We start from the raw sequence: 12,864 nt of genomic DNA on the forward strand, positions 1-12,864 counted from the left end.
AGATGGGACATTTGCCGAGAATGAGGAGGACAGGGTTCACCTCTCAGAGCTCATTTCCCGTGGTCCTACCCCACGCTGGCAGGCGACAACATTCTGCCCGAAATCCCGAAAACGAATAAAAGTGGAAGAAAGAACTGGAAACTAACAAAAGAGGTATGCTCAGAAGCTAGGGTAAGGTAGCCAGTGAGAACCTTTAAACCAGTTATAGGCTTGCTTGAGATGCTATGATTAATAGGTACACTATACCCAGCAAAAGGGGCACAATAGTTCTTTAAGGACGCGGTGCCACTTTCCCTTAACAGAATAATAATAAGCTTATCGAAGGTTGTTTACCGATTACCAAGCTGAAATCTCTGTGATTTGGGTTGGAAGAAAGGACAGGTAGTCCCCAACAAAGGTAAAAGTTGATTAACAATATGAAAAGTTCTCATGTTTTTTGAAATTTCAAAGGGCAATAGATTAATTTATCGCTTTCGCGTATTTTTTCGGAGAATTACTGCAACCTTTAGGATGCCTATTTTGACAAATGCCAAATCATTTCAATCCCTGAAATGGTCCTTCTCTAAGAGAATGCGTTACCTAACATCACGTCTTTAAAAAGACTTCAATAGAGCCTCGACTTGTAACCATAGCTGTCTTACGTGGTAGACGTTATGAAGAACTTGAAAAAAGCCATTTTTTTTAAGACGAAGTTGTGAGTGGCTTGGTGTGCTATTGGTTCTATACCTTCCCATATAGTTCTTTTCATGCTGAAATTAAATATTAGACAAACACAGGGTACCATATTTAAACAGAGTGACTTTAGTTTCTAGGTAATTTTGAATGACATAAGTTGAGAACTATTCGCGCTTCAATTTATATTTGATCTACTTGCAAGCAGGGTCATAGGGAGGAAAAACCGGGCCCGAAATGAAAAGGTCCTCGGTTTCAGTCTGACTGGTCATCACACCTTTCCTATATTAATTAATTATATCAATGTACAGAAGCGTTGTTTTTACGAACGATAGCACCAAACTTGATGTTGCTCAACAGCGGCAAAATCAACTTTGCTGTTTTGTCCACAATTTCATAATGCAAGTATCCCCCCGCCCTTTTTTCCACGCCAATGTAGAGAATATGGGTGTAGTACATGGGTAGTGACCATCGCTGTCACTCAAAAGTTCTAAGCTTTCATCAATTCATATCTGCGTCGTACCATCGGGGTTTTCTGGCCCTCGACAATAACTAATAAAGAACTTGGTCGGCCTACGAGCCGCAGACCCGTGGACGTATTGATGAAAAGGAGGAAGTGGCAGTAGATAAATCATGAATTAAGAAAGAAGAAACACTGCATTGCGGGTTATTCCATACAACAGAACACACTATTCGAGGGTGGATGACGAATGCACCGCTATAGACACACATGGCCTAGAACAATGGGGCAATGTGCAAACTTCTTGGAAAATCGTGGAGGAAATTGAATCACACTACCAGCAACTGGTGGTGCGTGGGTGTTGGGCACGCTGTGCCTTACATAGAGGTTTTTGGCTACCATTTTGGAAGCCAAATATATTCTATCGCCTTTTCATTCCTTGCTTCATAAGATTAACTTCAAGTCAGTGTAGAAACTGCACACTGATGAAGATGTAATATTCCAGGAACATGATAAGTGTCATTCTTAGTGTCTGTTCATCAAAAAGGGGGCATAAAAATCCTTGTGGCTCTCCTAATAAGTAGCGCTTTGAAAAAAGGGTCGTCGGTCTTGAAACCTGAGAAACAGATATCTCGGTAGGATTCACTCCCACAAAGATACTACACTTACAGAGAAACACCGTGAGTATTATCGCCCTCTTAACATTGCGTTTCTGGATCCAGAGAAAGCATTAGACCGTATGGCACACTCATCTGGTATGCTCTACGACAACACTTAGTGCCAGAAGAACTCGTGCGTTGGCTTCAGTTGCTCTGCCACCATCCGAAAAGTAAAGTTCGAAGTGTGGCGGGTGCATCAAAACCACTTCGTGTTCATCAAGAAAGCGCCCTCTCACCACTCCTCTTTGTTTTTGTTATGGACACCGTCACACATGACATTCAATGCCTAGCGCCCTATACACTGTTTTATGCAGATGATATTTTCCTAGCGTCCAATAGCGTGATCAACTTGTCCAAAAATGGAATGATCGCCTCATGCAACACGGTCTCAGATTAAATCTGAATAAAACTGACCGATCCTCATGAAACAGGCACCATCACTGTCAGCGGCAGTGATCTGCCCAGAACTAAGCAATTTAAATACCTCGGGTCAACGTAAGAGAGGGGAGAATTGCTTCATGCATTAACGCAACCTGAATGAAGTGGCGTTTCACAACTGGTGTTCTTTGTGATCGACGTATTAACGAACGTCTCAAATCTAAAATTTACCGGAATGTCATCCGTCTGTCGCTGTCTATGGTTCTGAGTGTTGACCGACTATAAAAGACAATGAACGGCATCTTGCAGTAATGGAGACGTAGATGTTGCGTTGGATTAGTGAGTTGATTGCATTCGAAATGAGGATATCCGCGATCGATTGGGGTTGCACCGATCGTGGATAAACTACGAGAGGGGCATATTCGATGGCATGGTCACGTAATTCGCACTAACGATAATTCACTTGCCAAGATTGGCCTGAACATCGAAGTTGACGGTAAATGACCAAAAGGTCGCCCGAAACAAGGGTGGATTGATACGCTGGATGGCGATTTAAAATCCTCGAGGTCCAATCACGACCAGCCGACCCCGCTTGTGAAGAAGCTATTCGCCCGCTATTCAGAAATTTGTTTTAAAAATATCATTGCTAAAAGTATGGGCCCAACGAGAGACATTTTCAAAAAAGTAGTTCCTATAATCTCTTCAATTAGAAGAAATAATAAAGGACCAGGAAAAAGCAGAGAATTATGATGAATAAGGTAAAGTATTCCCTTACGCACATCACTCGATTTTAGGTCGAAAGCCTGAATGTAACCCATTTACGCTTCAAATGTCGATCCCAATTAAGCGAAACATGCCATGCTCAGAATGAAGACATATGAGTTCCATCATCAAAAGATGATGGATAAGATTAAGGTAATAAATTTCCGTAATGTTGAGCCTACACGTCAAGCAAACCAACTAGTTCTCAGAAACAACAAAGCTACGTCAGAAAGTTACTGAATCACCGGCATAGCATTGTAATCTTAGGCATATAAACTGCAAACTACTCGTCGACTCTACCGAAATCAACGCTAAGATTTTATAATCTTCAGACGTGCTATTCAAAGAGAACCCCTTTCCCTTTTCTACCGGAATAAAAGTCTACATTGAATGCAAATACCAAACTGGTATGACAGTAACTGAATGGTCTATGAACAAACGGAAGAAAAACGAAAACAATTCCAAGCGAACATTTCCGTGAAGGATTAATGACTCAGAACCAGTTTAAGATCGTGTGTAAGAATCTTGTACATGGTCTATGTGTTCCACAAGATGGCAAGTTCGCAAGATCAAGGAGGGTGCAATACAAACATGCCGGCATCAAGTAGCCAATTCTCTCTTCAGCAAAAAGAACGGCATTCAACTCCTTTCCATTTCGCATAAGAGATCGATAGTGTGCTAAATTGCTTGAGTATGTGAATCATGGTTGTTTTTTTGAATGCTTCAGATTTACCATAGTCTTTTCTAGACGATCTTTTACTTATTTGTTCGCGAAGATATACAGGGTCATATTGAAGTTAATGGAGAAGTCTGTCAGAAGTTGCTAAGGAGTGAGTCTTCTCATACCTCAGCAGAAGGTTTTGAAATAGTTAGGATTTTCAAATATTAAAAAAAATTAATTAAATTTATTAAATAATTAATATCAAATTTGGAGGACTTGTCAGACCCTAAATTTTATCAAATCTGTCATTTTTGGAGTAGTTTGGTAGCCAGCATTTTAAGTGGTCACAGTCTAGTTTATTCAGATAAATGCCAAATTTCGGGAGTCAGTTGTTCCCTTCTTTAGATCCCTGAAATATTGTAAACTGCCACCAATGACCATCGGAAGACTTCAACTGAAAGGGTCCCGATTATCAGTCTCTAAATGTAAGCCACTAGAGGATTTGCCCGGCTTTGTCACAAAAGTTAAATTACTTCAGATACAGTGTTTCGGGAACCATTTGAGCAATCGGCCTTTCCCGCATACCAGAGCCTGGCCTATTTTAATAAATAGTCAAACCCATTCAGCACCCTATAAACTTATCCACTGGCACTGTTTCTTAAAAAATGTGGATCTTTGAACCACTTTTTCTTTCTTTCGAGCCCCGGCTTCTTATCTTAGTGTTCGCAACGTGCTGTTTTTTCTGGTCGTATTATACCAACCATCGGAAGCTTCCAATCAGCAAAATAGTAACGCCTATAACTCTTTCATTGTATATCTTACTAGTTTTCTGTGTGCTTTTGTAATAAACCGGAATCTCCCGTGCTTCACACACAGGTTTTCTTCTTTTGGAGAATCAATCTTAAGGTTACTTCATATACACATGCATGGCTACAAACCCGTAGATGATGAAATGACTGAGACTCTCAAGAATCATAGCTTGCGGGAGTTATAAAGTCAAGTTCGAGTACCAGAGTTTTGTCTTGGTGCGATCGCAGTTAGGAATATAAAGTCACGAATACCGTTAGAATATCTTTGCGGATTTCTTACATGACATGATCCGCACACGCATCGTTCATCGTTGTCGTCATATAGGCGATGGAGACCGTACTATCTGGGTAGGTTACCCATACAAATTTTAATGGAAAAATGCGAGCAAAGAGTAGTTTTATGTCCTTTTTTTTTAAGATACAAAAAGTGATTTATTCAGGTTTATTTTTCGTCTCTTTTTTGTTGTTCTGATTTTGAGGCTGACTAGTTTTTTTGATCATGAACGAATCATTGGTATGCAAACCGACTTGTAGCTGATTCGATATAGGAATTGGAAATTTATGCAACAACTTAAAATCACTTTCAATTTTAAAAATAGAATATTTTAAGGAAAAGCATACGGAAATCATAAAGGAGGCATTCGAAATGGACTTGATTAAAAAAAGCAGGTTGATGGCATTTATGTAGTACAGTTTCTGGGAGAATGAGTACGAGCGAGAATATTAAGCGAAGATTTGAATGTCAAATAACCTCGTAATTTTGCATGAAATACTTGAACAAAGTCGATGAACCAATAGCTTCAGCTAGAGTGGAAGAACATTTTCTGGGGTCATAGAAAAGTACAAATGACACGCATAATTCGAATTCATCTATTACTAAACTAAATGCAGTTTTTGGGAGCATGTCCCGTATAGATTGCAGATTCACACCAAATACCTGGAAGTGAGTAATACCACCCCCGAAACCCTTCATTTCGCTATAAATCATTCTCCCAAAAAAGCTAATTCAGTGTCAAATCTTCTTTTTCTTCAACCTTTGTCCCGTTCACAAGCGGGGTCGGCTCGCTGTGATCGGCTTCGCCATTTGGCTCTATCGAATGCCTGATCTGGGTGCAATCTCGAGGCTTTCAAATCTCCATCTAGCGTATCAAGCCAACGTTGTTTCGGTCTCCCTTTTGGTCGTTTACCATCGACTTCGATAGGGGGGTAGTAGTAAAGTATATCTTCTAAGAAGATTGAAAGGAAACTCGAAGTTATGTAACAATAAAATTTCAATCCAGAGTATTACTACCTCCCCCTCGGACACCACCTTGTCGTAGTGAGGGAGCTTGTGGTAGTTTACTACTACACTAATAGTGTCCAAAAACACATGGAGATGGAAACAAAGGATTGTAACTCTCCAAGTGGTAAGAAGTCACAGACTTCGAATCCACCCGCCACTCTGAGAAACCAGGTCGTGGCCCAGGTACGGATTTTGGAGGCCTCACCTAATTCATGTTCCCCCACGGAGAAAACTGTGGAAGACAGGCTCTCCACTTCTGTGGAAAACCTACACTCGATGTATACGGCGCGGTCAGCCAAAAAGGATAGTACAGCAACTTCAAACTTCAGCCGCAAAGAAGAAGGAACTACAGGCTTGCCTGTCAGAACCTTCTCCCCCGCTTGTACCCGGAAAAACAGAAGAAATGGAAGCTGGTAATGTGGACGTAACTGGTCCAACGCCGGTATGTGAAAATATCATAGATCCATGCAGCCCGCACTCCGCGAACCTCGGAAGGGCTTCTAGCCGGCGACAACGGAACGCACTGCGAAAGAAGGCAAGGTTTCTTGGGAATAAGGACATGGACGTTGCTACACCACCAAGTGTGGCGATATCCGAAGAAATCGGCCGCAAGAATGCGGCACTTTCGGCGGAAGGTGAGGACAAGCTGGTAACCCCGGCGAGATCCACACTGAACGCAGCAGACTTTTCAGTTAGCGGCGGTTTTCATATTAAACTGCACTTATGGCTACAAACATACGAGCTAGTCAAATCAACCTGCAGCATGCCAAAGTTTCTTGTATCTACTGACGGCAAATCTGGCAAAGTTGCAGGACTCTCCTTATATATTTCTGGTTGAAGAGCCAAGAGTTCGTTTTAACAGAATCTGTGTTATTGGATCAGTCAAGGGGATCAGGATTTTCTTCAATGAAAGATCCTCGAGACCGAGGGCCTGCCTTCTGATGTCAAAATTGTTAGAGGCAACTATGCTTAAACAATTCTGCTGCCAGGACTTTGTTGCGACCAACTTAAAATATCAGGTTAATGGTAAGAGGAGAAACGTTATAGTTGCCTCTGCCTACTTACCCTATGATTCTGTGTGCCCTCCACCGACGCAAGAACTAAGGGATCTGATAGTGTATGCAGAATCAAGTGGCGTTGAACTTTTAGTAGGTTGTGATGCGAACGCTCAGCATATTTGTTGGGGCAGTAGCAAATGCAATTCTAGAGGAGAGAAGCTGTTTGATTTTATCACTTCAGCTGGTCTGATGATCGCGAGCGTAGGGTGCGCCCCTACGTTCGTGGGGCCACGAAGAAATGAAGTAATTGACCTATTATTATTATTCTGTTAAGGGAAAGTCGCACCGCCTCCTCGAAGAACTATTGTGCCCCTTTTGCTGGTTATAGTGTACCTGTTGATCATAGTATCTCAAGCAGGCCTGTAACCGTTAGGAATTTTAGTATGTTCCCCACTTCCAGAAGTTTCAGCTTGGCATCTGGTATTAAGTGTTCTCCCAGATGTATCGACCTACTTTGCACAAGTGCCGGACACTGTCCCAGGACGTGCATAGAGGTTTCGTCCCCCTCCTCACAGAACCTGCAGGCAGTGTCCGTAGATATCCCTAGCTTCCCTAGGTGATAGTTCAGCCGACAATGACCAGTGAGAATTCCCACTATGATTCGGAGATTCTTTTTGGTGAGGTTTAAGCAATCCTTTGTGCGCATGGGTTCGTATCCCCCAATAAGCACCCTGGACTGCTCCGTCCCTGGTAGGCCCGCCCAATATAGTTCCCTCAACCGTTTCTCTTCGTTTCTTAGATTCATAGCCATGAAACCGTTTCCGATTCCACAGAAGGGTTCTGGCCCGTGTAAAGGCATCCTTGCTCCCTTCTTGGCTAGTTCATCCGCTGTCTCATTGCCTTCCAACCCAGCATGGCCTGGAACCCAAAGTATCCAGACCTTGTTGGACGAGCCGAGTGTATTCAGACTCTCAAGGCATTCCCATACCAGTTTAGAGTTCACCTGGTTGGACCTAAGTGCCTTGATCGCTGCTTGGCTATCGGTGAGAATAGCTATGTTCTGCCCCCTGTAGTTCCTTTGCAGATTAAAGGAGGCACATTTGTCTATGGCGTAAATTTCCGCCTGGAATATGCTAGTGTACCTGCCCATTGGCTCAAAGTACATTTTCCTTGGACCAATGACACCGGCACCCGCTCCCTCTGCTGTGAGGGATCCATCAGTGTACCAAGTAATCAGTTGCTGGTTTAAGCCGTATGTCGCAGCCACGCTCTCCCAGTTTGCCTTGTTACTCCAACGTGTTTCAAACTTCTTATCGAAGTGAAACCTCGTTGTCATGTTGTCCCTCGATATCAGTAATTCGGGATACCGCCTAGAAAGGATATCAATCTTCCTTCGATTTAGGCAGCTCCCCGCCTCACTCATACTACCGGCCATTTTGAATATTGATCTCCTTGCCTGCATCTGTATGTGCAGATGGAGAGGGGTTAATCCCAGAAGGACCTCCAGGGATGCTGTTGGGCATGTCCTCATTGCCCCACTGATACAGACGCAAGCCAGCCTTTGGGGCTTATGTAATTCCCTGGCTTGTGTGCTGAGTTGGGTTCTTTCTGCCCAGATTACCGCTCCATAGGTAATCATTGGCCTTACTATTGCAGTATATATCCAAAGTAGTATCTTCGGGCTGCAACCCCATTTTTTTCCTGCTATGGATCTGCAAGTCATCAGAGCCCTTGCGGCTTTTCGACAAGTGTTTCCGACATGTGTCTTCCAGAGTAATTTTTGGTCTAGCGTGATTCCCAAATATTTTACCTCTGTTTCTCGTTTCACCTCCATATCATGTAATGTTATGGCTTTCAGGTGATCCAGCTTACGCCTCCTAGTGAATGGTACTATGGTGGTTTTGGTTGGGTTGATCCGCAGTCCCACATAGGGGTCACATAGGGTATCTTCATATTTGCCCCTACAGATTAGAACAATGTCGTCCGCGTAGCCCTGGCCTTGTATTCCAGTATTAGTTAACACGTCCAGGAGTTCATCCACTACCATACTCCACATCAGCGGCGATAGTACTCCACCCTGTGGACAACCTTGAGTGGTGTTCATGATAATAGAATTTGTACCTGTTTGTACCTCTATTTGTCTACTTTCTAGCATTTTGCCCATCCAGAGTGCCAGGGTGTTTCCCACTCCTTTGCGGCTCAGGGCATCCTGTATCTCTGTATGCGATGTGTTGTCGAATGCTCCTTCGATATCCAAAAACGCGCACAGTGCAATTTCTTTTGTTTCTATGGCGTCCCGTAGTACCTCTGTCAGCTGATACAGAGTAGTTTCAGTTGACCTTCCTGCCCGGTAAGCGTGTTGACAGTGATGTAGGGGATTACGCTTTAGAACGTTAGTTCTAATATAGTTGTCTATGACCTTCTCCACCATTTTCAGTACGAACGATGTTAGGCACCTGACAATCTGCACTTCAAAGTTGTTAGAGTTGATTACACACTGGCGACTGCTAGACGAAATCTCACTGTCAGATCACCGATACCTAGAATTCAATCTGACTATTGCGGGCGAGCAGCCTGCAGTACAAAGACGGAACCCTAGGAAAACGGATTGAACAAAGTTCAATGAACTTCTTGGCAATAAAGTACATTTCCCTAGGGGACTAAGGACTCCTTTGACGCTGGAAGATTAATTGAAAACTCTGAACTGAAGAGGCTTGTCCTATTTCCCGAGGCGAAAGCGGTAAAACGGTTCCGTGGTGGACCCAGGAGCTGCAAAAACTCAGGAAATCAACCAGGCGACTTCTGAATCATGCTTGCAAAAGTAATAAGAACGAAGACTAGTTAAATTTCAGGAATTCACAGAGTGGATATCAGAGGCTCGTTAGGTGTTCGAAACGAGATTCCTTTAGAGCGTACTGTGAGGAACTGGAAGGCGAAAGAGAGACTTGAAGGCTGTGCAGAGTCCTCAAAAGGGACGAATCGGCCAAGTTGGACTCTCTTAGAAAACCCGACGGTACTTTTACGAGCTCCAGACTGGATTCAGTACAGACCCTCCTGGAAGTAGACCACCCTGGAGAACGGTTCTTGCAACCCCTTCAACGCGCAAGTGTTGCAAGGAGAACTAGAACACTGTTGTTACCTATGAAAAGGTGAGAGCTGCCATACTGTCCTTTCAACATTTCAAAGCGCCTATCATGGATGGCATGTATCCAGCAATGCTAAAGAAGGGTATGGAACACTTAGAGCAACCTCTAAGAAATATTTTTCGAGGATGTCTTGCTCTGGGCTACGTGCCTTCCTCTTGGCAAAAGGTTAAGGTAGTCTTCATACCGAAAATTGGGAAAGATGACTGGCTAATCCAAAGAACTTCATACAGATCAGCTTGACTTCATTATTGCTGAAAGGTTTGTACAGACTAGTTGAGTGTCACATTCGTGGGAACGCACCTACTTAATAAAAACCAACATGCTTATCAGCGTGGAAAGTCCTGTGAGTCTGCTCTTCATTCTTTGGTTGCAAAAATAGAGGATACCACTCTGAATAGTGAGTACACGATGGGGGTGTTCGTGGCATTTGACTGTGCACCTTTTCAAAAGCTTTGTGATGCCACCAGAGCGCATGATGTTGGTGATGGTTTAATTACGTGTATCCATGCTTTGCTAACGTAAAGATTGCTGCGCGCTGAAGTGGGTATCGATCGCTATCTAAAAGCAGAAGCAACGGAACTCTGCCCCACTTCTGCAAAATTTGCCAATACACGCTCAAGCTTATGCTGATGATGTGACTGTGCTTGCTGTTGATCGGGATCTTGGAACGGTGTGTAGGGATACACAACGTGCCGTTGATTTGATAGACAGCTGGTGGCTCAGACATGATCTTTCAGTTAATCCAAACAAAACCACAATGGTATTATTCACAAAAAGGAGAAAACTGGATGGACTTTGCCTCCCTGAGATGAGGGGTACTACCCTTCAACTCTCCGAACTAGTGAAATATCTGGGAGTCACTCTAGATAAAAAAACTTTTTAGGAACAAACATGTAGAGGTAAAGATGAAACGAGATCTCACAGCTTATGGGCTGTGCAGACGGATCTTTGCCTCGACATGGGGACTCAGGTCTCATGTGGTACTGTGGATATACGTTGTCATCATTAGGCCCACATTTTCACCGTAAATTAGCCGCACTGCAACGAACTGTGTGTCTGGGTATTACTGGTGCCATAAGCACGACATCCGGCGCAGTTCTGAATGCACTACTCAATTTGCAGCCCCTGGATATATTTACTCAAAGCACTGCAATTAGAGCAGCTCATAGACTAATTCGATTAGATCTATGGGGAAACAACGGATGTGGGGGGCACAGAGCATTGGAAGAGTTACTGGGAGGACTGAATCCAGTTCTTACAATGCCTTCCGATTCTCGTGTCACTATACATCTGTTTAGTAGAAGATATGAAGTTACCCTGAAGTGTAGAGAGAACTGAGAAATCCCAGAGGAATGCGTGGCGGGTTATACGGAAGTTTTTACACCGATGGCTCAAAAACAGAAGAGGCTTCTGGAGCCGGAGTCTAGCTCTTGAATAAAAACGAGCAGTGGGCTTTTCCTTTGGGACAATATGGAACGGTTTTTGAAGCCGAAATTTATGCGATCCTAAGGGTGGCAAGCTGGGTGATTGACGAGCGGTTGGAGGCCAGCCAAGCTGCATTGGGGTCTGTTTACTTCGAAAATCGTTCAGGAATGCAGAAACCGTTTGAACTTTACCTCTAGATTCAATACGGTGGAATTACTCTGGGTACCTGGTCACTCTAGCGTAGAGGGAAATGAAATCTCGGATGCTTTAGCGAAAGAGGGGTCAATCTTCCCTATGTCGGGACCAGAACCAGCAATTGGAATATCAGTAGCATTGGCTAAGTCTGTTTTCAAAAACTGGAAACAAGTTTCCCACAATGACAGGTGGCAGAGCTTAAATGCTGCTCGACACACCAAACTTTTCCTACCAGAACCGAACATCCATACCGCGAAGTTTATCCTGTTGAAAAGCAGGAGGACTTGCAGGTGTATTGTGGGAATTCTGACAGGTCATAATTCACTAGCTGAGCATATGTTCAGAATAGGAATTACTCAAGATGATACGTGTTCCTCTTGTAATGAGGAAGCGGAATCCACGGAGCATTTCCTATGTGAATGCCCCGACTATGGACGCATCAGGCATTAGATCTTTGGTGCCGATGTTCTCCAGTTGCGATGGTAGCATCACATCCACTAACGGAAATCCTGCGATACGTTAACGAATCTGGAATATTCCGTTAGACAGGGGTGGCGAGTACAATGGGCCAACACGGGAAAAAGGGAATAGTGTCAAATTATGCATTTTTGGAATGGATTTGATAGCTAGTCTTTTAAGAAAAAAGAAGGGCCCTCTTTTTTAAGCTACAATTCTCTTTAGTGTTCTTATTTTTTTTTAACTAAATTGGAATATCTCCAGTTTCCTTCTCCACCATTGCCGAAGCTGCAGAGAGGAGGGGCTACCCTCAGGCACCTCTATTGCGATTACCCACTTTAGCAAGAACAAGTCTACGAACACACATTTTTTGAGAACCTCAAGGAGATCTCTAATTGCAGGGTGGGAGAGCTACTATCCTTCGTAAAAGCTCTGGAGATCTAATCCGGTTGGACTCTGCCCCCTGGCTTTCAGTACAGCAGGCATGGTCTTAGGAGGAGAAGCGGATCATCACCGCGCTAATTGGACTCCTCGGAGCGTCCACTGGTACCTATTTACTTAATCCTATTCTACTTCCGCAGAGGGCTGCGGTCTATTGTAAGGCAAGTGTTTGAAAGTATAGTTCCCTACTTTTCTTGCCTAATCTAGCTCGTCAGATATGTGTGAGAAATAGTACTTTGTACTGTCCATATGAAAAATCATTGCTTGAACAAATTCTGAATTGAACAAAGTATAATACCAACCTATGTACCTACCCCCGTCCCTTCAAAGCTATTTCAATAATGTTTTGTAACAATTTGATATTACAATTATCCATTAACGATTCAGAGTGCACGATCGACACAATGTTGCTTCTATTTTCATAACATGTGAGTGTTAATTACACACTCGATAGTCTGCTCGTAGTAAACTGAACTTATTCTAAGTCATTTTTTATTTGTTTTGGCGTAGTATATAAACA

The 12,864-nt window shown here is 43.3% G+C and overlaps 1 protein-coding gene across 2 annotated transcripts in view; it reads right to left on the bottom strand.

Annotated features, from left to right (window-relative positions):
• Positions 1-12,864, bottom strand: part of LOC119649831 (nuclear hormone receptor FTZ-F1) — a 491,622-nt gene that overhangs the window by 466,468 nt on the left and 12,290 nt on the right. The window lies entirely within an intron of this gene.

This window comes from Hermetia illucens, chromosome 2, assembly GCF_905115235.1.
Source record: "Hermetia illucens chromosome 2, iHerIll2.2.curated.20191125, whole genome shotgun sequence".
NCBI classification, from domain to species: Eukaryota; Metazoa; Arthropoda; class Insecta; order Diptera; family Stratiomyidae; genus Hermetia; species Hermetia illucens.